Genomic DNA, 25216 nt, shown 5'->3' with positions numbered 1-25216 from the left:
TGTTAAATTAGAGCATGCAGAAATAAAAAATGCACGGACACGAAGTGTTTAAAATTCCACCATGACATATAATATTAATCTGATTTATGTAAAATTCATACCTGTAACTTAATTTAAGCCATTAATGCACAGCTTCATATATTTCAGCGCACTTCGATTTGAATAAGGAAATAAGAATAGTCCAGAGGCTTCCCTGTAGAGCTACGAAATATTAGCATTCACATCTCCAGGGTCCTGCTTAGGCCCCACCCTGCTACAAGGCCTGTTTCTTTAAGGGTGTTGTGTGTGTGTGTGTGTGTGTGTGGCTTTTTAGCAGAAAAACAGTCCTTCAAGGGTTCAAAATAAGTGTTGCTTGTGTGTCCTCTTCAAGAAAAAACAACCAAGCTCTTCAGATGGCAAATGAGCATAAAGCTCACAGCTCATGGGAAATGAATTTCGAGTGCTTTCCCCCTGCAAGCCCTCCCACCTTTAGACATGCTTGAAGATGAATTAACCCGAGAATTTTCTTCCTTCCCCATACATGACACGGACTGCTGCCTTCATTTTCACTGATAATTGAAAGAGATGTGCTCTTCACATCTTCTGACCACCCCGGATGGGCTTCATGCTCCTCTTTTCTGCTTTTCAGAACTCTGATACCCATACAAGGCAGCCGTTTTGTTTCGCCATGCGTGTACATTGTGACTCTTTGGCCACCACGGTTTCCAGAGTGCATTCCTTCTTCCTGACGAAATGAGGAGCAGACTAGTAAATACCAGTTTCATAGATGGATGTAACCATCTTCCTCCCTCTAAATCCTTAGAGGCCACTGTCCCTAATTATTGGAAACAAATGACATTCTCCGTTGCTTTTGTGCACGCACAGTCTCCATCCACACTTACTGAGAAAAATGACAAAATGTTAAGTAGTGTTCTCTTCCAAAGTCTTACACATTCTTAGTATAAACCCAGACCGGGTGTGTGTGAGTGTGTGTGTGTGTGTGTGTGTGTGTGTGTGTGTGTGTGTGTAAATACCGTGATTTTAGATAGAAAGTTGGGAGAAGCAGTCCTGGTGAGCAAAAGTTAGTATATTTGTTTTCCATTGTTATCACATTTGATACTGAACATACAAACATATGTACAAACATACATACATACATACATACATATGTTTTATCATGTTTTGGGAAAACCCTCACTATGTTCAGAGCACACACAATATATCAAAAGTTCATCTAGGCTAAGCTTGTCCACAATACAATTAAAGTTATAAATATGTAACAGACCTTCTTTGCTTTATCTTAGAGATCCACACCTTGCCTGTGCCAAATGTCAAAAGTTTCAGGGCTTGTGGCATGACAGAGCTTAAAGGTAGCAGTATTGGGTTACCACGATGGAGTAGGAGTTCAGATTATTTCACTAGATGATGAAGAATACCCAGGAAAAATGTGCCCCCCCCAACCCTGTCTATAGAGAAGGCAGAGGCAGCTATTATATGCCTCCTTTGGAGGGTCAGAAGGCATGAAGACAATAAAAAATTAAAGTGCTACATAAAACAGGAAACAATGGGATTAAGGAATATGATCTTGTGCTTTGGGGCCTATGAAACCAGAGCACACTAGAGTTCATGCATTTTTTTTTAATTCTTCGACATAGATACTTAGATGACAGCAAAACTGAATTAAAATAAAATAAAACCAGACCTCTTTGTGTTCAGCAATTGCCAGAAGTTGAATTAACCTTGGAAGCCATGATGTTGCCACTGCTACAAGGAAGAACCATAGCTTGCCTGCGTCTTTTCCTTTTATAGAAAAGTGTTTTACTCATACTTTTAAAAATGAGATAGGGTAGCCCAAACTCATTGCCCTGAAAGTGCTAGAGACTCAGTGGAAATCAAGGACGAAGCACTTCATTGACGATCAGGGAGCGCGGGTGATCATGGATGTGTTTACACCTGCCTTCCAGATGAAGGGATCTGCCCCGCTGTCTTGAGGAATATTCTAAATGTGCATCAGACCCTTGCTGAACATCTGGATTTCCTGTGTTTAGAAGGACACCCAAGTCTATTGTTCTCTGTGGCCTGTAAACCCTGGGGGACACCAGCCTTCTTTCTCCAAGGCTTGCAAGGGACCAGCAGATCGGCTCAGACACACAGACACACGTGTCCCCATGCCCTGGTTTCCTCTTGTTGTTAGAGGCGGTCACAGAAGGAGATACATACATACCTTCAGGGCACTGGGAACTGTTATGGGACATTATATGATCTCTCTGGCTGATATGTCCCTTACTTCGAAGGAGTGAGCTGAGGAGTTTCAGTTCAAGTTCAAGGCTGCTTTTACCAGGCTCCTGTGAGCTTACCTGAGCCAGGCTTGCTGATGCACACCTAGGAAACACTAAGAAACACTGACAACCTCTTGGTGTGTCCAGTCTTAGAAAGGAGGACCTTGTTTATTGAACATAGCTAGGCAGATGTGGTCATCAAAAAAGCCTTATTTGGGAAATTTTTTAAAGGATTAGGAGTAAGTGAATTTTCAAAAGCATTTCTCATATTAAAGCCAGAAAAAAAGGGAGTGAGAGAGATAAGATTTAGTGAAGCCTGACAGCCCACACTCGATTTATACTTCTCAGCTTAATAATTTCAGATTAATGAATACCTGTAGAACTTTCATATCTCGTGTTTATAATACATACAGTTTGGTAAACATATGTCCTATGGTCTTTCTCCAAAACTGTGTTAAGACCTGAGGACTTTGTCTGGAATCTAGCAAGTGGGCAAGGTTCAAATTCATTATTAGTTTTGGCAAATGTCGTCTCCTAAGCTCTGGGTTGTGTTTTGTTCACATAGAGGTCTCTTTTGGGGGATCAGTCTTTCAACAACAAGGCCAAGTTCATCAATTTATTTTATCAGGGATCTAAGGCATTTTTTCCTAAGGTAAGAAAGATTTTTCTCTTTTTTTTATTTTTATTTTTTATTCTTTTAGTGTTCCATATTTTCAGGTAGGTCTGCTCTCATGGCACGGAGATTTTGAGCACACTGAGGGTGGTAGAATTGAGAGGCCCCCAAGAGCTACAGCGCTCTTCTACCGCCATCTTGAAATTCTTAGCCATGTTATGTATGTATATATGTATGTGTGTATGTATGTATGTATGTATGTATGTATTTATTTTTGTTTTTGAGACAATGCCTCATGTAGCTGAGGCTGGCCTCAAACTCACTGTGTGGCAGGGGCTAGACCTGAGTTCCTGAGTCTCCCGCTGGGATTACAGCTATGCACCACTACACTGGACTGTTTTAGCGATATCTGAACAAGGGAAAGTAAATGAATTTTCACTTTGCCTTGGAGTCCACGAATTAAGTGGTTGGCCATTGTTTTATGAGCATTCTGCTTCGCATGCGGCACACGCTAATGACTGAGGTCAACATTTTATGTACATTGGTTCTGTTGTTCTAGCTGAAGAGATCATCCTTTGTTCCTGGCCTTGACACCGTCTTCAAGTCAGCCAAAGGTGACACCTAGCCTTGAAACTCTGTCCCACTGACCTATTTGTTTTTATACCACAGCTGCATTGTCGTGATCGGGGTAGCTTTGGTAAGTCCAGGAAGCAGCTAGCATTAGATCATATGATCTTCTCATGCTTTTGGGGTTTGGCAGTCCCGGCTGGGTACACCGCACTTCCTTGTGACTTTTAGAATCCAGTTGTGAAGTTCTTTCCGAAAGCGTTATATGAAAAACATACAAGGACTGAAAGTAACTCAGAGATACGTAGAACATTTGCCTCTCATGAAACACACACACACACACACACACACACACACACACACACACGAGGTACTGTCATTTCATACTGAGGGTGTTTTGCCATTATTTTTCTTTCTACAGATTCTCCCTGGTAAGAAGGCTTATCCCTTGGCAGGATGGAGTGCCCCCTTTATGCCTCCCACAGCAAAATTTTCCAATGGGTACCTTTTTTTTCCACTAAAAATTCATGATATAATATGTGTAAGATCAGTTTCTCTATCTAACAACAAAAAGGATCACAGGAGCAGAGTTAAGATTTACTTCTCTGGAAAATCGAGGGAAAGGCCAGTTAATAAACAATCGGGATAACAGATGCTTGTACACATGGGATACTCAGTACCCACGAATGTCTAAGCTGCCATTGGAAGGGGCTTGTACTAGGGAAATGGTTATGAAGATGCCAAAGAGATCACATACTTGCTTTAGCTCTTCATCATCCTTTAGCAGAGAAATTCGACACAAGAGTTATTATTATTACAGTTTAACTCATCCCAGTGGATCCGGACCTGTGTCTGTCTGCTGCTTTCTCTCTTGACCCAGTGATTAGTGCTTAGGAAGCCATCACCAAGAATGAAAGGCCTTTAATTCTATTTTCCTCTTTTTCAAAAGAGAATATAGAATAATATCATGCTGGAGAAACTCATATTGAAAAGCATTTTAACTACCAGGAGGGAAGAAAATAAACAGTGTTTCCCAGTTGGCGTGAGGCTCTTCTGCCCACGTTTACCTTGACAGAGAGAAAACACTTTTCCATTTTGTTGTCAAGGTTGCTGAGAATACATGGAACATGGAAGAAGGTCACATCTTTTCTCCCCTGGAGAGGGACTCGGAGAACATTTTTGTAGACCCCCCGTTGGTTATCTCTGGATGATAGGTAGACTTGGTGCTCACAGTGGAAAATAACTGTGTACAGTCAATAGAAGGTATGAAAACTCACTCATATGTGAAACCAGCAAAGCAATTATTTTTCTCTACTAGCAAAACTCACATGCAACGAATTCCTAAAGAACTTACAGGTAACAAATTGGGAGGGGGGGGGGCAAGGGACCGGCTTGCCTATGAACTTGATCAACATTAGTGGCTCTCTATTAAACAATCCAGGATGAGAAAACTATGTCTTCAGTGCAGTGCCGTAATTTTCCCTTCAGCAGAAATCGATCAGATGTATGTATAGCTTTCTGTGGTGTTTTTCAGGAAAATGTTCCCCACCCCATCCCACCCCACCCCGTCACCATAGGCTCGGGCGTTTGAACACTTGCTGCCCAGTTGGTGGCGCTGTTTGGGGAGAAGCAGCCTTGTGGAGGAATGATGTGAGTAGGGCGCAGGCCAGGACTCTCTCTGTTTTGTGCCTGCATCCTGCCACCCCTGTCTGGCAGGCTGTCCCTGTCATTAAGCCTCTGACCCTCTGGAACTGTAAGCCAAAACAAACTCTCCTGCTTAGATTAAATGCCATGACCAAAGGCAATTCACGGAAGCAAGGTGGTTTTGTCTTATGGTTCCATAAAGAAAGAGAACCCACCACAGCTGGGACCACGGCATGGCCTGGCAGCTGGGGCAGAAAACTGAGAGATCACACCTCAACCACAAACAGGAAGCTTGGTGAGGGGAAGGAGGAGAGGGCGAGGGAGAGAACAGGAAGTAGGGAGAGGCTATAAGCCCTCAAAGCCCACCCCCACACTTCCTCCAGCAAAGTTCTATCTCCTAAAAGCTTTGTAACCTCCCCCAACACAGCACCACCAACAGGCAACCAAGTGTTGAACTAAACGTGACTATGGGGGACATTTCCCATTCAAACTACTAATGTGTAATTCTCTGTTTATATTGTTTTAAAAGTAAGTAAGATAAGTGTTATTAGGAAACAAAAATGACAATTACTATGTCAGAGTGGCAAAGATACCTCGTATGTCTCAAGTACTGTGGACAGTAAGAGTAATTTGATATTGAAGACATTTACTGAAATGTTTCTCCCGCTAATCTCAGTCATGCTCTCCTGCATTTTTATCAGTAATCTACAACCTGCAACACACAAGAGGCTCTTGCTTCTTGGTGGATGGTTAAGGGAATGGTACTTGTGGCCAGTATTGTTCACTAACGTTTCTCCCGAACTGTCAACTTTTCTCAGGGAACAGAGTTGAAAATATGGTAACACCTTCTCTTTCCAGCTTCTAGAAAAAACATACAGCCTGGCATGAAAACAAAGGTCAGCCACAAGGCCTGTGCAAGAATAACCTGTTCTGTTTAGTCATGCAAACCAATGATATTTGTGCTTGGAATCTCCAGTTACGAATCCTACCAAACCTAACTCTTCAGTCCTACTTCATGTGTATATGCTTGTGTGCATGCGTGTGCATGTATGTGCGTGGTATGTGGAGGCCAGAGGGAAATGTCTCCTGACACTCTTCCCTGTGTTTTTTGAGGCAGGATCTCTCACTGAACCTGGGATTCCCAGATTCGGCAAGGCTGGCTGGTCAGGGCCCCTAAGGCTTCCGTCTCTGCCTCCTTAAAGCTATTGCATCTGCCTTTTTAGGTTTATGCTAGAGATCCAAACCCAAGTCTCCATGTTTGTGCCTCAAGCACTCGACTGACCCAGGCTCTCCCTGGCTCCGCTGAGATTGCTAACTACTTCCCAGAACTGTTTCAACTGAATTATTTAGTTCCAGCTAATCCGACTCAAACTTGCCCTGTTCATCAGAACTGAACTCAAAAAGAAGACAAACCACGTATCCTCGTGAGCCTTGCTGGTTTTGTTTTTTTTTTTAATATTTAAATTTAAATTTTCAGTTACTGTGATGAAATGTATTCTGTGCAGTAACACAGGCCCGGATATGAAACGGTTGGGGCAAAAATCAGACAATACAGGTGACTGTTGAAGGGTAACTTCATCAGTGGAAGATGTTCCAAGCATGGCATGTGCAGATACTAAGGATGAATGTTCAAGCTCTCGTTTGAACTTCAGCGTTGGCTTCTTTATATTCTCTAGCCTTTCTCTTCTCTACCACATGGCAGTGCTCCCCATCCAAGGGCTTTTCCATTTGCTCGTCTTCCGATCCAGTCATCAAGTGTCTCAAGCACAGCATAGAACTTAGTGACCATACATGACTTCTCCATCCGGGGAGCCACCTACCGATCATCCACTCTCCCAATATGAGTATTTTAAAACAATGTCACTGGTTTTCTATTGTGCAATATGGCATGCGTACTATCAAAACAGAGAGTAAATCCGGACCCATATACAGTTCAAATTAAAGCTCAACCACGACCTACGTCTATAAACATTTGTTATTGTTTTATTATGTAGACATGCAGTTCCCCACCATGCGTATGAATGCCATGCAAATGACTATTATTTCTGGACCAAAAGTTGTCGTGTACAGTACTTGTAATTTTTCACTTCATAGGATGTGGAAATATTTCCAAACTGGTAGTTACTTATCTGTGTCCTAATTTTTATAGTTGTGTCATATTCTCTTACATAGATAATCATAACTTATTTGACAAAACATGATGTTGCAAATATTTATAGTGTTTCCATTATTGCTGTGTGTTCTTATCAAGCCTGACATGAACATTTCCTCCCAGTGCTGTATTACATAATGGTTTGCATTTTTTGACTTGCTACTGTGCAATTATTTTCAAGCTAAGTCGATCTTCTGGGTTTGGGTGTGCCTCTGGAATTCACAGGTCGGAAACTTAGCCTTCTGTCATATGTTAATGATGGGAGGGAGTTCTTTGGGAGGTGTCTGAATCATGAGAGCCCAGCCTTTCTGAATGGAACAATACATTCATGCCCTGAGAGAGTCTTTGGGACAATGAGGGAGGGAATTAGCCATCCTGAAAGAGGGGCTGTAAGAAAAGCCAGACTGGCCAGTTTTCATCAGTGTCTTACCATATGAAGCATTGCCTTGGAACTCTAAGAGAGTCTTTTCCAGGAACCATGTCTTGACTTGATAGTCCCTAGACCTTGGACTTACAAGGTTCTAGATCTATAGGAGACAAATGTCTATTCTTGATACATTATCTCTTCTCAGATAATTTTATTACAGCAACAGGAAACAATCTCTCTCTCTCTCTCTCCCTCTCTCTCTCTCTCTCTGGTGCCTGCATGCGTGCATCATGGTACATATGGAGCGTATCTGGTCAGCTCTCTCCTTCACTGTGTGGTTTCCCGGGGTCAAACTCATTTCACCAAGCATGGCATCCCTTGCCTATAAACACTACGCCACCCACCTGACCCAGAAAACTGTCCCTTTTTAACAGTTGGGACTGCATGAGCTCAGCTCTTCCTAAAGTCACTGTACTACCTGCATTTGCAGGCAATTCCAGATTTCAGGGATGAAGAAGCAAGCAAGGCAAGAGGTGACGTCCAGCTAAATGACCCTTCTCCAGAGCCCTCTAACTCACCGATGGGACAGCACCCGGCTGAGGAGGGGCTGTGGCTAGGGTCAGTCTCCTAACTGTCCTTGTCCCCACATCCTGGATAGAAATCTCGGATTCAGAATGCTATAGCTTCTCTTCTTCCTACTTTTGTTGTAAAAAAAAAAAAAAAAAAAATCATTCTACCAATGACCATAATGCACCCTGAATACGACCTACTTTCCAGCTCAGGAAGGAAATTTTGGATTAGCGTTTTTCAAGTGTCTGTGCACTGTACTAACTGATAAATGCCGGAGCTTTTCAAAGATAACACACTGGAGGGGAAATGCCCGTGGCTGGAGCAGGGATCCAGGGCTGATACCTGGGAAAGCAAGCCCGAGGGGCCAAATGCATTTGTATCTGAGCCAAGGAGCCAGTGTGACAACAGCTGCTAGGACGTGCAACATTTCCTAGGTGAACACATAGAATTCTCTCTGCCTTCAGAGATTCATGCTTGGGGGTTTGGACTGAAAATTATCTAGGTCGTTTCCAAATGCAGGAAGCTATGACCTAACCGTCTTTTTACATCACTGTGCATGACATTTCTTCTTCTTCTTCTGAAGACTTCAGTGGCTTTGCAATTTTAGGTGGAGTAAAATGATTCTCTAGTTTGAATTTTGAAAGATGTATTTGTCTTTTTATGTATGGGTGTTTGGCCTGCATGTATGTCTGTATATCATATGCATATCCCAGGGCACACAGAAACACAGAAGAAGTTGTTTGATCCTGGGATTGGGGTTACAGACAGTTCTGAGTCTTCATGTGGGTGCTGGGAGCCAAAACCAGGTCTTCTACAAGACAGCAGGTGCTCTTAACCACTGGATCATCTCACCAGCCCCTGTCTGTCCTTGTAGGGAGCTAAGATCACTGTCATACCAGCAGGCAAGAGGTACGTGGGCACCTGGGGGGTAAAGCTTGTTGTCCATTGTCAGTGATACTAATATTTCATCTTACAAAACATTCAGCATCTATTTTAAAGCACCCAGCTCAATGCCTGTGCTGTGTGCATTGCTGTCTACTGCCAGACTCATCGATACCACGCAACAAGTTGCTAGTGGTTGCAGCAACTTGTTTTCTTGAGGGAGTGTTGGTTTCTGTAGTCAAACTCATGCAGCTAAGACCTGACATATTTAATATAGTACTTACACATGATCAAATGGGGAAAAAAAACACGTAACTTCTTAGACCACCATGGCTGTGAATTTTTACTTGATGCCAACACTACACAATAAACTAGAGATTTTTTTTCCAGAAATAGATAAACAGCTAAAGTTTTAAAAATTTGAGTTATACACATATGAATATATTATTTTGAGATATGCATGCTACTTATCAGTCACAGCAGCATTCTTTCTGGGCTCTGGAGTCATTTGAATAAAATTAAAGAGGTGGCCAGCATGCCCTATTAAGCAAACAAACAAAAAGCTGAAAAGGAAATGAGGAGAGAAAATAAAAAGCAAAAACAAAACAAAATTCTATCACTGCTGTGGCACCCCCGGCATGTTTTTTATAAATTCCCCAGTTGTCTGAGAAGGGTATCTTCCAGAGTCACATCATTAAAACCAACCCCAGTGAAGCCCAGGCAAACTGCATTCTTGAAATGTGGAGTTATGGCTCTAAAGGAGAAATTCTGATTTCCATAAGAAAATCAGTCCCCCACCCCAGGATCCTGTTGTACAGAAGAATTCTGGATTTTTGACTAATTTTTATAGGTACTAGACACTAAGAAGCCAAGCTCCAAACAGAAACTGCTGCATCTCTCTTCACAGACAAGGGTGTTGTGTTGCAAAACTCAGTCTTCTAATTCAATCAGGGAAAATAGGCGGCTTCCGCGGACATTATGTCCCCAATGCAGCGACTGCAGTGGTCAATTTTATACCTCCTCAGACACCTAAGGTACTTAATTCTTAAGAAGGTTTGAATCGTTAGAATAATCATTCATTAGCCTAATCCTTCTATTTCCCTCGGAAACAGAAACTTTTATAATAGGGAGGTTGCTGCTGCTGCTTTGGTCGGCCTTGTGTGACTATAATATAATACCACAGGCTAAATAATTGAGAGGCAAAAGACACTTACTGGCTCACACTTCTGAACGTTCAATATCATGGTGCCAGCATCAGGCAAAGGTTCTGCTGCTGTATCTGTGCCATGTCCCATGGTGGAAAGGCAAAGGGAGAGGCTTAAAATAAGTGAGCACCCAGGGGTGAACAAGATTAGTCCTTTCTTAAAGAAGCCACTACTGAACTGGCCAATCAATTCCCTCGGTACTTATTCTGTGTGACAGTGGCAGCCCCTGACTCCAACAGCCCTTAAAGGTCCAGTCCCTTACTACTGCCGCAGTGCTGAGGCTCAAGTATCCAACACATCGGCTTCTGGGACTCATCCAAACAATAGCAAATATGCATTTTATTTTGTCAGTAGGTCTAAAGGGCCTGGTGAGATGAAGGGCTCAGCCAGCAAGGTGATCTCTTCAGAGCTTGGTAGCCTCAGTGTGGTCCCTGGGACCTACATAATGGAAAGAAAGAACAACACCCAACAAGTTGTCTTCTGACCTCCACACATGCCTCCTCCCTCACGTGTGTTTACATGCATAGAGAACAAAATTTAAAAAATAAAAATAAGTTTATCTCAGAAATTATACTATGCATGAGTTAATTTAATGGTGTAATAAATAGAATTATTTCACACCATCTTAAATAGTCCCTGGCAAAGCCATGGCCTTGACAAATGGCAGGATCTGAGTTGAGGGTCGGGTAAATGGTCCCCAAATGTTGCGTACAATCTCCCGAGTAATTGTTTTAAATGCAAACATCTGGGTACCATTTCTAGTTGTTCCATTTCGTGTGATTGAGATGTAGTGAATCGGGATGACATTTAAGAAAATCAACGGTTAAGTTTAGCAGCAAATATTTTAAAATATTGTACACAGGGGGATTTTATTAAGACCGTAGGTAAACATGGATAATTCACAACAGAATTTTTTGTTGAGTTATTTAGGCAAGAAGTTCACAAGTCAAAAATATTGTGTGTGGGAATGGACCAGAGGGAACAAAGTGGAATCAAGTGATGGAGAAGAAAATGATGGTGATGGTGGTGATAGTGGTGATGGTAATGATGATACAATGATGATGATAACAGTTCATGCTACCTTCTGGTTATTGAATGGCACTAGGCTCAATGAATTTAGACTATGATTGACTATATCATTAACAGTAGAAAGTGGCCTTATGTATAGATATAATATAAATGATAATCCTGGGAGATTATCTCAGAACAAAGACCAAGAGTAAAATCAGTTACCATTTTACCATTGGTAAAGGAAGTGTTGGAAAGTATGAGAAGACAAAGAGATGAACTATGTAATCTACAATTGTGTGTGTGTGTGTTCACCCTCTTCCAAGTGTAACTTGCTTATCATTTAAATGGGAATGTTCAAGCATGTGCTATATTTTCCAACAACATCAAGTTGGGCAGTTTTTTTAAAGATTTTTTTTTTAAATGTATAGGGTGTTTTGCCTGCATGCATGAATGGGCACCTTGTGCACACAGGGTCCACAGCTGCTATAAGAGGTTGTCAGATGCCCTGGAACTGGAGTCAGATTGTGAGCCATCATGTGGTGGCTGGGAACTAAACTCATGTCCTCTGTAAGAGTGTGCTTAACTGGTGACCAATCTCTCCAGCCCTAAAATTAGACATTATTTAAAAATAAATATTGAAATGCTTATGACAGCAGGGTAAATTGGCCCTCCAAATATAGTCTCTTAGAAGGGAAAGGGGATTTCCCAGCTAAGCTTCTCTTTGGGGAACTCTTGGGACAGTGTAACTATGGTAGCAGCCATGGTGTGGTAGCTGATCCTAGCCAGCCATGGTGACAGTGGAATCCTGGTTTGGACAATGGAAACTCTACATGGACTTCCATTGGACCATGGTTTCATGGTGAGAACGACATGAACTCACCCCCTAAAAAGACTCTTAGAAGTCAACAGACAGATAAGTCAGGAACACCATGTTACCTCTGACACTTCATTTTCAAACTAGGTTCTAAATAATATATCCTTGTCTGAAGACTAACACAGAGTTTCTGTAACTAATAAGCTTTCTGAGGATGAAACAAACTGACTTGGGAGAGAGAGTGTGACTTAAAATCTCCAAGATTTTCTGGGAGAAAAAGAAAACTTGCAGATCCCAGTTCTGGGGAAGTGACAGGAGCGGAGATCTTGTCTGCCTACAGGGGCAGTTCTAACTTGGACGAGACTCCTGCGTCTCTATTTCTGACTTCTTGTCAGCTAGAGGATGGCAAACAGAACCTTAGAACTAACTGATTTGTAAGGTTCTACCTGTGTCTGATAGTCAGTAACCCTGATGAATTAATCAATGTGTTGACTAATGGGTCTTATTTTGAACAGATTAGGTCACAGCCATTTTAAATCGCTTATATCACTTTTCAGTGTTCAAACCAATGATTGGCATCCAGGAAGAGATAGAGAGAACACAGCAGACCCTTTGACTCCTGTCATGGCCATCCCATAGAAAACAAGGACAGAAGAAGGAAGGAACTACAATCATTGAACTTCTATGGCAGTGATTTGTCAGAGATCCTAGAAAGTCATTGGGGGCAGGAGAGATGTTTACCAGCAAGCCTGACAACTTGAGTTCAATGGCCAGATCCTATATAATTAAATGTAGTAATTTTTAAAAAGTATGTGTGTGTGAGCACATGTGTTATGCCCATTCTCTCTGTGTCTCTCTGTCTGTCTCTGTCTCTCTGTCTCTGTCTCTCTCTCTCTCTGTGTGTGTAATAACAGCAATTTAAGAAAAAGTCATTGGGTTCACTTCAAAGATATGGCCATTGGGTGAACATGGAACAGATATGGGGTATAAGAAACCAGAGATACAGACAATTCTGTAGAAATGTTTTGTTTGTTTGTTTGTTTTTGTTTTGTTTTTTTTCTGAGACAGGGTTTCTCTGTATAGCCCTGGCTGTCCTGGAACTCACTTTGAAGACCAGGCTGGCCTCAAACTCAGAAATCTGCCTGCTTCTGCCTCCCGAGTGCTGGAATTAAAGGCGTGCGCCACCACAACTGGAATTGGTATTGGTATTTACTGATGAGGACGGCCATGTGAGGAACAGCACTGGATGCAGACTAGATCAGTTCTACATTTATCAAAAAAGATGCTCACTGAGCATGTAAGCAGCGCACTAGGGAGGAACCTGCAGGCAGAGTTCACGTCACTGTTTAGACTGGAAGCACACGCTCGGGCCATTCATCTCCAAGTGAATTATATATATGTGGTTCTTCTTGATTGTCAGTGACAAGTTTCAGGATCACCTAGGAGACCAACTTCTGCACAAGCCGGGGAGAGCATTTTCAAAGAGACTTTATTCAGGCAGGAAGATCCACCTTGAAGGGAGGTGGAGGGGGGGCAGCACCTCACGCATTTAACTGGATACAAAGTAGAAAGTGAGCAAGTGGAATCTCAGCGCCTCTCTCTCTCTCTCTCTCTCTCTCTCTCTCTCTCTCTCTCTCTCTGCTTCTAGAAGGTGGACACAATGTGACCAGCTGCCTCACATGCCGGCTGCTGTGCAGTCACTGCCACCATACACTGTACCCTCCAACTGTGAGCTGAAATAAATCTTTCCTTTCTTAAATCGCTTTGTCAAGGATTTTGTTACAGCAACAAGAAACATTCCGGCACACTGTATAATACTGAAATATTGGGTAGCATGTTCCTGAACGTGACCTTAGCTAGAGAAGGGGTTCCCGGTCCAAGGAGTGAATTCTACATTACTTCACTTCCTATAGGTTTGGAAGAAAAGGAAGCAACACCCAAGGAGTGTCAAAGAGTAGCCACCGAGGAGGAAAGTCCTGCCAGGGAAGAAGTTGTATGTGGATCAGCCATGTCAGCTAATGCGGTGGTGGTGGTGGTGGTGATGATGATGGTGGTGATGATGATGATGATGATACAGGCCAAAAGAAGCTTCATTCTCTGGGAAAGGCCTCATCGGAAATTACATATAATTACCTACCTCAGCTCATGCCTCTGAGCAGCAAGTACAGGGAAGAAAGATTTTAAGTCTGATGTATTCAAAATAAAGATCAGATACCTGTAATCCTGGCAGAAACAACATCCAGTCATTTCTTCAACTCTTTCTGGCTTCAGTGACCTGGGAGTTAAAGCAGATGACCCAAAGAGTCTGCTTGCCACACATGGAAAGATCGTCTCAAAAGCCTTTGAGTACAGCCTAGCACAGTGGCGCTAGTGGCAGACATAGCGTGTGGGAGGATCTTCAAGGTCAGCTTAGGCTACTTAGTAACAGTCCTGTCTGCTTTACGATCTGAGTGAGACTTTGTCTCCAAATCAACAACAGCTGAAACAGAAAAGAAAACAAAAACACCCCCCTCCCCCCCACACACACCAAACCAAAATCTGTAAGCACAAAGCCCTCCCTTCCTCCCATTTTGTCTTGCTTGTGAATATTCCTGGATTGCCTTGTAAATACAATGGGTGGACCAGTTTGGTTGACAGAGCTCTTTGTGGCCCTTAGCTTGCACACTGAGACCTGAGATCTGTAATTTAAAACTCCAGTCAGCTGCCCTCTTTCATCTCGTTGGCTCTACCCAGGCAACATTCAGCTGCTTGCCAGGTGGTCTCTGAGGTCACCTGGAATTCTCCCCCCCCACACACCCCCAGTCCCTAATGATAAGCAGGAAATAGTTCTGACAGCCACCTGGAAACTGGGTGTGGGTCCTAGTTGTCCCTTTGTCTAGTCACCCCTTCCAAGGGTCACACTAAGCAAAGCACTTCCCACTTAGGCTGCTACCATCAGTCCTTCCTCTCTTGGATTCCTTTGCAAGAATATTTTTGCATGCTCTTAGAGACAATATTCTCCTTGGTGGCTCATTTATCAGGTGGTGGTGGTCTTGGAGAAGAACGGGGCACTTTAGGATTTTATTATAAAGTTTAGATTCACTACAGCAGAGATATGCAGGCACGTTGGCTAATCTGATATTTCACATCACGGGATAGTCAGATGTTTTAGCTCATCTGTAGTAAACCCATGAAAGATGCTGCCTGCCCTGCTAGCCTGTGTGCTTATTCTATTATAATATTAATGCTAATTTATATCAGAGGCCACTTTTATTTGTTGCTGTTCTCTGTTGAGTGCTGTTATGGGAGGACTATGGATGACTTCCCGGTGGCTTTCCAGCTTAATGAGGGGGTCTGGAGAATCTCAGTTCGAGGTAAAGACATTGTACATAAACCACAAACTTCATCTGAACGGCTCCTGTAATATACACACAAATGCAAAACCTAGTAAGACCGAAAGCCAAGAGGCGCTCTGAGCCCGCGTGAGGGAGACCACCCATTTTCCCGCCTAAGGGACATGTTAACATGTAGGGTACAGTGGCTAGGCCACCTGGGAATTTGACTTTTCTGCAGATGATATTTGCTTTAAACATAGTTTTTTTTTTTAATCATTGTTCAATGTTCTTTAAAAGATAAGGCTTATTTAGACTATTTTTAGTTGTACAGAGAAATTACAAAGAGACAACTTTCTCCCCCTCTGTCCTGTTTGCTCAGGTGCCAGTGTTATTCACAACTAAGATGTGTTGTGGTTAATTGCCCTTAGAAGTTCCTAGCAATCCCCCTGTCTCAGCTTCAAAAGCTGCTGAGATCATAGGCAAGAACCCTCATGGCCAGACATTTTTTTGGACTGGTACATTTTTCTAAATAAGGATTGGAAATGGTTTCTAGATTTTTAGTTAGTTCTTGATTTAAAAAAAAAAAAAAAAAAAAGTGAAGTCTGTAAAGGCCACCAGGTATCAACTGAGATTTACAGCCAAGAAGAGTAAATGAAAAACATCCCAAATGAGCGTCCTGGGAGCCCAAACTCCAAACCTAGAGCCCCTATTACATTTCACGTTGCATAATTACATCTCGGCTTCCAATGCGTCCTACTGTTTCCTTTATTATCAAGATCGACAAAGTGTTTTTTTTTTTAAATCAAACTATATCAATAAAACTTTTAACTGTGATATGTTCCTAGTCTCAAATCATGGGCAGTATCTTCGAGAGATCTGGCAGCAGCGTGAGGCAGATAACCCTCGTTCATAGGTAGTACCTTTTCTCTCTCCAGGTTATTCTGTTACCCTTGAGCTGTGGTCATGTTCATTACTGACGTATTTCTCTTATTCATGAATTCATCCAAAAACACTGAGAACCAGTTATGAGCTGGGCCTAGGAGCTCTGTGGGCCCACAGCAGTCTGACCCATCACCAGGTTTAATTGACAGTTGCTAATTCGGGCTCTCTGCCAAGAAAAGACCCACAGAACTCTTACACATGGTTGGGAATACTGAAGGAAGAGTCATGGCGGCAGATGTCTCTTTGATAAGTGATGATAAAACGGGGGTTCCTGTCTGGCTGTAGCAAATGCCCTGCCTGGGAGGCATCACGGGGATGAGGAGTAGATGAGTGGGCAGCCTGAGAGGGAGCACGGCCTGAAAGGGAGCATGGCCTTGGATGCTGATCAAGGGATCTGGATTCACCAAGAAGATGGAAAATGAGTGACAACGTATGCATTCAGAAAAGATGAGTGTGGACAGGAGATCACGTGAGAACAGCTGTGACTCGGAAAACAAGAGGGGCATTTGGGTATCACCGGTTCAGGATAAAACGTGTAGAGATATATTCTCATGTTTTGTGTTACCAATATTCAAAGAATGCCTTTAAGAGAAGGCTGAAATGTGTCTGACTCTCAGCAGGCTTCTCCCAACTCCTGCTTAGACACACCCAACCAGCCACTTATCCCCATAGCTCTGTGTTCACAACTCAATTACAATACCACGGGGGTGTTGTAAGACTGTTTTCATGTCTGTCTCCCAGTCACAGTGAGATACTATTGCCTAACTCTGCTTTTATGGAATATAGTTTACATACATAAACAGCTCTCATTTTAAAGAAGATTTTATTTTATTTTTAGTTACCTGTATCCGTGTATGTCTGTGTGAATATATGCAGGTGCCCCAGGAGGGAAGAGGCATCTGACTTCACAGAGCTAGCGGTAAAGGAGGCTGTGAGTCGGATACCGTGGGAACTGAACTCGGGTGTGCACTCACAACGACTGAGCCACCCGTCAGTGACACATCTCCTTTTTACTAAATCAGAAGTTTTGATTGGTCGAAGAGTGATGAGCATAGCGGCCTTCCAAATTTTTTGATTACTGACAATAAGACTGAGCAGTTGTAGCCCATACCAACTGCTTGAAGGCATGCGGTTGCTTCTTCCTGTCTTTTTTTCCCCACCCCTCAGTTAAGGGCTGTGTGTCACTTACCTTGGCATCTCCATCCAGTTAGGGCAGTGGCGCTATGGGCACCTGCTCCAATAGTCCACAAGTGGGAATCAGAGTGACAGGCTGGTCACAGATAGCGTGACAATGTTGACCTTTCCCCCCAAAGTGACCAATTGTAATTGCCACGCACTTTTTCAAAAGTCTGTGTGTTATTTGATTAAGTGAATAAGGAAAAGAATTTTGATTAAAGTAGAAAATCTAAGTCTTTATGTGACGGATACAAATTGCAGTTGTTTAGCTGCACTGCAGAGAAAATGTGTGAGTTTCAAAGAGAAGTGTTAGTGGGCTGTGGTAGCACATACCTTTATTCCTAGCACTTGGGAGGTAGAGGCAGGCAGAGCTCTGTGAGTTCAAGGCCAGCCTACTCTACAGAGCAAGTTCCAGGCCAGCCAGGTCTACACAGAGAAACCTTGTCTGAAAACAAAACCAAAGAGAAGTGTTTTTGAGTGCAAATGTATTTCATGGTGTATTATAAAAGTTGAATTATGTAATTTGCTCCAGTTATATTTAAGCAGACATTTCTTTAGTTCTGGCATTTATATAACTTTGTATATAGGTGTGCTTCTGTCTGTGTGTGCATGTTTGTTTGTGTTTATGTACATGTCTGTGGACACATGTGTATGTGTGTTTGTGTGTGTGTGCATGTGTAAGAGAAAGAGAATGGGGGAGTGTGTGTATGTGTGTGCTTATGACTGTGTATATGTAGGTTTATGAGTGTATGTGTGTTTATGTATGTGTGTGTGAGTGTATGTATGTGGTGTGAGTGTGTATATGTGTGTGAGAGTGCAAAAGTCCGAGGGTGTTTCTCAGGCACCGTTCACATAATTTTTTGTGACAGGGTCTTATGGACTTGCAACTTCCAAACCGACGAGGTCAGCTGGCTATCTAGCTCATGTCTTCACCAACTCAGCTGGTGTGTGTGTGTGTGTGTGTGTGTGTGTGTGTGTGTGTGAAGCACACAGCACCACACTTGGCTTTGTGAAAGTGGGTTTTGGGGTGTCAAACTCATCTCTTCATGTTTACAAGGCCAGCACCAAACTTCACCCCAGTCTGTGCTAGCAACTGTTAAGCTTTGACTTTGTTAAGACAACTGACTTTGAGCTCATGATCACACACAAACCTCATGGCCACCCTTGAGGGAGGCACACTATAAGAGTCACCCCATGCTCTACAGCACCCCAATCTTGCAATAACAAACCATAAAAAAAAACTTCAACTCCTCTAAAAGCCATCCTCCCCCCACCCCGGCCCGCCCAGCCCCACCCCGGCCCCAGCCTCTCAACGCTATTACATTAGGAATTAAATCTCAACTTGAGTTTCAGAGGACACAAACCTTGGCTTTGAGGAAGTTGGAGTCTAGGGTCACAGTTTTCCCAGGGAGCCTGAGGATCTACACACCTGACCCACGGTTTACACCATCAGAGGGTTTAGGTTGGGGCCAAAGCTGCTCGTTAGTGTATAGATAGATGTTTGGTTACTTAGTCAGACTTTCACAGGCCCCTTTTCTAAAGTGGGGGTCATTTTGCTTTGTTGAAGCTGTTAAGATTAGGGAACACATACAAAACCCCCAGAGTGGGTGGCCTCAGAGCAGATGGGATAGTTCACACAGTTCCTAGAGCAGGCAGTGCCCCTTACCACTGTACCTCCTGACCACCAAGAACTCGACACGCAGTCCCCTCTACTCACGTTTCTTTCTTCTCCCTCCTTTTCTTTATTTCACTTTTTTTATTTTAATTTTAAGTGATAAATAGAATCTATCTCACACAATTAGACGCCATGAGATGGGACTGTGGGGATTTTAAAGCATTGCTGACTGAACGTCTCCTATGTGTGCCAGAAACCCGGCTATAACTTCCCTCACAAGGCGTCAAGAATAAAGCATCAGCCCGGATTGTCTGTTCAAGGAAACGTACCTGTTCGGGTTTTGCTTCCCGCCCCCCGCCCCCCCTCAGGAGAGAGAGTTCTGGCTTTATATTCATGAGGTTGATAATCTTCCTTATGGTGTGCAAAACAGCTCAGTAAAACCAGTCCTTAGCAAGATGACGTCTCCCCCAGCTCCTCGGAGGGGAAGCTCTGGCAGAGGATAGCTTCTGGACCGATTATCTACCTATTTTGTTTTTCCTTTCTTTCTAGGGTTTCTTTTTAAAAGTCTACATCTTTGTAAGACTTGCCATGTTGAAGACAAATGTCAAAGAGACTTGATATGAAATCTGAATGTTGCGGTGTGTATATCACCAATGGATCCCAAATATCCCTCACCTGTGAGAGTTTACTGTCCGTGGCCAAGCGACTTTCACAAGATGAACATTCAGGAACAGTGCTTCACAGCCGAAATACACGAGCTCTTCCAGATTTTAGTCTACACTCTTCAAACAGTAGCAGCCCAGGAGTCTAACATGTTCCCTTTTCCATCTGAAAAGAAACTGAGTCTTCTTACTTACAACTACTGATGTCATATATTCTTGATCTCTGTGTATTTTTCTGTCTTGTCTCTAACAATTATTTCTTATAAGCATGATTGGCCTCCAGGTTAATTTCAGGGGGGGGGAAGCTTGTAGTGGGGTTGAGTGATATTTTCTGCATTAACACTAAAGATTAAATGTGTGTGTGTGTCTATGTTTGAGAACATGTGTGTGCATGTGTGTGCATACATGTGTATGTGTGTGTTTGCACATGAAGGCCAGAAGACTACCTCCCTTGTAATTTTCAAACCACAATTCACTTCTTTGGAGACAGGCTCTCTCATTGCCTTGAAGTCTCCCAATTAGGATAAGCTGGCTGGCCAGCAAGCCCCAAGGGTCCCAGTCTCTTCCTCCCCAGTACTGGAATTCCAAGCACACACCAACATGCCTGGCATTTCTACGTGGGTTTGAATTTAGCTCATCATGCTTGTAAGATGGACATGTTATCAAGTCATCTAGCTCCAAGCCCAGAATATTAGTTGTTTATTTGCTTTAAATGCTAAGACAAACCCCATGGAATTGGAGATCCCTACCAAAAATTTGCTTCCTAAACAAATTAAGTAAACAATACTTTGCAGTTTTTATCATTAGTCCAAGAAAGCATTCTTTTTCTCCCTCTTGACTTTTCCCTTGTTAATTCAATGATTAGGTATGGAGCACTGTTTAAAAGTAGGGTTTGTGTTCTGGCTTCTGAGCTTGTGAGAATGCCTCAATTCTTGAACGAAGTTTTGGGTTCAGGTGTCCTGAGCCCTTTCAGAACCCTTAAGACTTTGAAGGAGATGTTTTCCTGTCTAGGCCATGACTTTCTTTTTCTTTTTTTCTTTTTTCTTCCCTTCTTCCTTTGCTCCCTCCTTACACTCCTCTTTTTTAAGAGAAACTTTAAGAACAGTTTTCAATTTACAGAGACATTAGAAAGGGAAGAGATTCCATACACTCTATACCTACGTGGCTCTGATTGCCAACGTCATTCTTTAGTGTGGTATATGTAATTAGTATCAAGGAGTTAACATTATTAGGAGCTGAAGTCTCTGCTTCAGTCAGACTCCCTTAGCTTCCCCCTAATGTCCTTGCTCTGTCCCAGAGTCCCATCTAGAAGCCCACATTACATTTAGTCTTCATCTCTCCTTAACATTCCTCTTACCTTATGCCTTTCTCCAGATTTCCCTTGGCAGTATGAAAGAGTTTGGTTCTCCCTGAAAAATAAACAGAAATAAAGAACTTGATTATGGGCCATGGACCTTATTTGGTGGATACTTTTCTAGTGGAGGCAGAATTCCCACTTCATTGGACAACTCGCTGCTGTAACCGCGATGCCTGGAAGAACACGAAGGAGAAAGAATTCATTTTGGCTCATAGTTTCCTAGGGCTTTGTCCATGGCTTTTGTCCCCAGTGTCAGGATGAAGAGTAGCATAGTGGAGGAAGCTATTTACTTTACCTTAACAGGAAGCAGACGAGGGAGAGGAGTGGGTAAGGGGAGGAAGAAACCCTCAGAGATCTGTTCTTGGTGACTTACTTCCTGGAGTTTGCGGTTTCCACCTTGTAAGGCTTCCAGAACCTACCAAAACAGCACTACTAGCTGGTTTGAAGAATTCAAAATGTGAGCTGAACTGATAACATCAACTGAGGCAGAGAGACCTCCGGGGAGGCCACCTCCAACAGTGCCTATATGGTGGCCTTTCTCCAAGGCTCTCCTGATGCCACTCAGGACGATTTATTTGCTCATCTTTGGGCCTCATTGTTCCCCTCAAAAGCACACAACTTTCCAATACCCACTTTTAATAAAACAAACAAACAAACAAACAAACAAACACCACTTGTTTTATCTTGCAAGGAAATCTACATTTTAATCAAAGAAATCCCCTGCCTCCTTTCTGAAAGGCCAAAAGACTTGGTCTTTAAAACCCACACAGTTCAGTTCACTGCCTCCTGGGGAGGAGGAGTCATCTGTATTCCATTCTACTTCTAGAACTGATGGTGGATTCACCGTGATTCTGGGGCAAAGAAATGACAGAGAAGTTGAGCCTGCATTTCTAACTAGAGCCACTGCCCACAGGAGGCTGGACGGGTGACAAGAGCAGAGTAAGCAGAGGAGGGGATGCCCTAAGAATCAAGTGTACTGGTTTGGAAAAGGAAGAAGGTGTGGGCCACAGGGACCAGCAGAGACTAGACTTCCCATAGGTAACATATCTGAACTGAGTTTTCAATTTGAGAGAGAAGCCACAGCCTGAGCTTGGAGCGGCAGAAAGCCCTGCAGAGTTCACAGAAATGAAGCAGGGAGAAAGGCGCCTGGGTGCCTATGAGGTCTAGAAGTGCTGAGAGCTGCCAGGTTAGGCTGCCCTGCTGCAGACAGCAGGGGCTCACTAGCTAGAGGAGAAAGGATTAGGCTGAGGATATCTGCAGTGGCTACACTGAGGAGTGAGATCTATCTTCCAAAAGGGATGGGGAGAGGGGGACGGTTGGATGTTCCCTTAACACAAACAAAGCTCTTGCTTGCTAAGCTTGTGGGTTGAGCAAGAGTTGGTAATGCAAGATTTAAAAGCGCGTCACTTGAGACCTGGAAACTGGCTGGCTGGGCAGAGATACCCTTTGGCCAAAGTGAAGTCCACAAGGCTATTTGCCCTCTAGTGGTAACCACAAAGCATTTTTTTTTTTTTTTTTTTACCCTGGCAGGAGACAGGATTCCTTATCTCTGGTCCAGAAAATGGACAGCTCAGAAGGCTACTGGCCACGATTGCAGGGAGCTGTCTGGTTTAGCATCTAGGCTTAATATATGCAGACTTAATATCAGTTAACTGGAGCAAGAGGAAAATGACACATTTTAATGATCCAGTATACCACCGGTTTTATCGCTTTTATTGGAGTCACTAAATTTGGCACAACTTTTTGGTATAACATTTGATAGATGATGGTGGGCTGCAACAACATATCCTAAGACATCGTTAATATGTTGAAGTGCAGTGTTCTATTTCAAATACACAGTATAGAAACGTATTGCCCGTTTCTCCATGTTTCTCAGAAACTACGACAGGTTCTGAGCAGTTCGTTTAGATTTTACACTTAACATCTAGAAGGAATGCTCTCCCTGCCTTTGCTGAAGGCATTTCACAGAACATCTCATTATTTATTTATCAGGATAAGACTCCAGAAAAAGGTAAGCTTACCGCTGCTCTGCCACCGCCTTGCGCATGAAGACATTCATAATTGATAGACCCGTTTCTTCCTGTGTAGCAGCTAAAATAAATCTAAGGTTAGGTCTGTGGGAATGCAAATCATGCTCTCGTTTTTGTTAAGAAATAAATAGGGGCATACATTAAAAGATGGTGCCAAGGGTGGAGCATGTGGGAGTGGGATAGAAGGGAGGGCAGGAGCTTGGAAAACAAGCTGTAAAGAAACCCAGCCCAGAAGAATATTTCAAACCACGCCTGGCTGAGAAAGTGGTCTCTGGTTCCTTTTGTGCAATCTTCCTTAAGGCAGGTAAAGCAAGCATTGATATGCTCACAAGTCTGCCTTCACGGGCAGGGATGCCTTGCAAGAAGTGGAGTATTTGAGGAGCATTGGACTTACAATGCCTCAGAAAACTCTGGGCTGATGAAGGTGTGTGTGTGTGGCGGGGGGAGGGGTACAGTTTACTGGAATACTTCTGTGCAGCACTAGAAGCGGAAGTGACATCACTGAGTCCTCCTCCCTTTAACGGATGACCAATGAGGAAGAAGAGATAGGTTTATTGGCCAGAGGGATATCTTGTCACCTTATGTAGCTATCAAGGAACAAAACACAGGTTAAAAATATATGTACATGGTATAATAATGATATTTTGGCAAAAATGAACAAAACCTCACAACATTGTGTGTTATTGATGTAATTACATAAAGCAAACTCACAGGTTTGCTCTAAATGGCAAGAATGATCTCAGGTGGAGGGGATTGTGTACAATCTTAATTCTCCCCCACTCACTTTTTGTTAGTTATCTGTATTAGTAAAGGTAGTTTTAAAAATGAAGATATGAATCAACATGGTGGCTCATACCTGTAATTCTAGCACTAGGGAGGCTGCTGTAACTTAGAAGTTAGCCTGGGCTACATCATGAGTTTCAGGTTAATCTGGGCTGTGCACCTTAACACGTGAGTACAGTTGATTTTCCTTCTTTTTCCCTTCCTCTGTCTCCCCACCTCTTTTTTCTTTGCAATGTTAGAGACAGAACCCAGGGCTTCATACATACTCACCAAGAATTCCATGACTGAGCTACGTCTCTAGCTCCAAATGTTTTTGTAACTGTCATCCTGAAGGTAGCTGTTAAGAAATAATAAGTGATTAATTGGGGTTTTAAAAAAACATTAGAAATGCCTACAGGAACTAGGAGAAAAAAAAAAAAAGAATGCTAATCTGATTTTAGAGTGACCTAGATATTTTTGTACCTGGAAGCAAATAAGACTGTATTATTTTATTTTGTAATTTTTAAGTTTTTTTTTTATAATTTGTTTAAGGAAATGATCTTAGAATTAAAGACACACACCAAACTCAAGCAAAGGTTTCGTGATCCACAGGATCTAATAAGAATGCATTGCCCAGCAACCTGGAATAAGTAAGGGTTTAATAAACACATCACTATTTTTGGTTTTTGGCTTTTGATTTTTGGTTTTTTGAGACAGGGTTTCTCTGTATAGCCCTGGCTGTCCTGGAACTCATTCACTGGTTGTGATGGCACACGCCTTTAATCCCAGCACTAGGGAGGCAGAGGCAGGCAGATTTCTGAGTTCTAGGTCAGCCTGGTCTACAAAGTGCGTTCCAGGACAAACACATCACTCTTATTGTAAGTATATAAATTTATTATAGCTCAAACAAACAAAAAAGTGAAAACTCTCCAAAATTGCACAAGAAATAATTGTATAATTTCTAACAAATACACAGTAAAGTTCAAACTGACACCTATAAAATACACCTATAACATTAGGTATGTTATTGCCCACTTATAATGTGAACACAGTTATTTGAAGGTAGGGTGGTATGTTTCCCAACACTGATAATTTTCTGTGAAATGGATTATGTATACCATGCAAGTGAGCAGATAAATTGGTGCTTTCTAGTCAGCAATGAGTCAGTAAATACCTAAAAGGACCTTAAATTATTTCAATGGTTCAACTTAGGAATTCCCTATCTGAGGGAAACCATTGGAAATGTTATCATAAGACCTGAAAAAAGGCACAGTG

General features: G+C 42.6%; 2 long non-coding RNA genes across 2 annotated transcripts in view; one reads left to right on the top strand and one right to left on the bottom strand.

The window, feature by feature from the left end:
* The window catches only part of A330033J07Rik (RIKEN cDNA A330033J07 gene), a 218393-nt gene that overhangs the window by 2340 nt on the left and 190837 nt on the right, over positions 1-25216 (top strand). The window lies entirely within an intron of this gene.
* The window catches only part of Gm36183 (predicted gene, 36183), a 21756-nt gene continuing 7110 nt past the window's right edge, over positions 10571-25216 (bottom strand). Inside the window, exons 2-7 of the long non-coding RNA NR_168048.1 lie at positions 24233-24299; positions 23171-23240; positions 21150-21201; positions 19806-19969; positions 14299-14358; positions 10571-10696 (exon numbers count right to left, since the gene is read on the bottom strand). This is a non-coding gene — a long non-coding RNA (predicted gene, 36183). The remainder of the gene's footprint in view (positions 10697-14298; positions 14359-19805; positions 19970-21149; positions 21202-23170; positions 23241-24232; positions 24300-25216) is intronic.

The sequence above is a fragment of the Mus musculus genome, chromosome 13, assembly GCF_000001635.26.
Source record: "Mus musculus strain C57BL/6J chromosome 13, GRCm38.p6 C57BL/6J".
Taxonomy (NCBI): Eukaryota; Metazoa; Chordata; class Mammalia; order Rodentia; family Muridae; genus Mus; species Mus musculus.
Note: the sequence above shows the minus strand (reverse complement) of the source record. Positions and strands in the feature narration are given on the sequence as shown.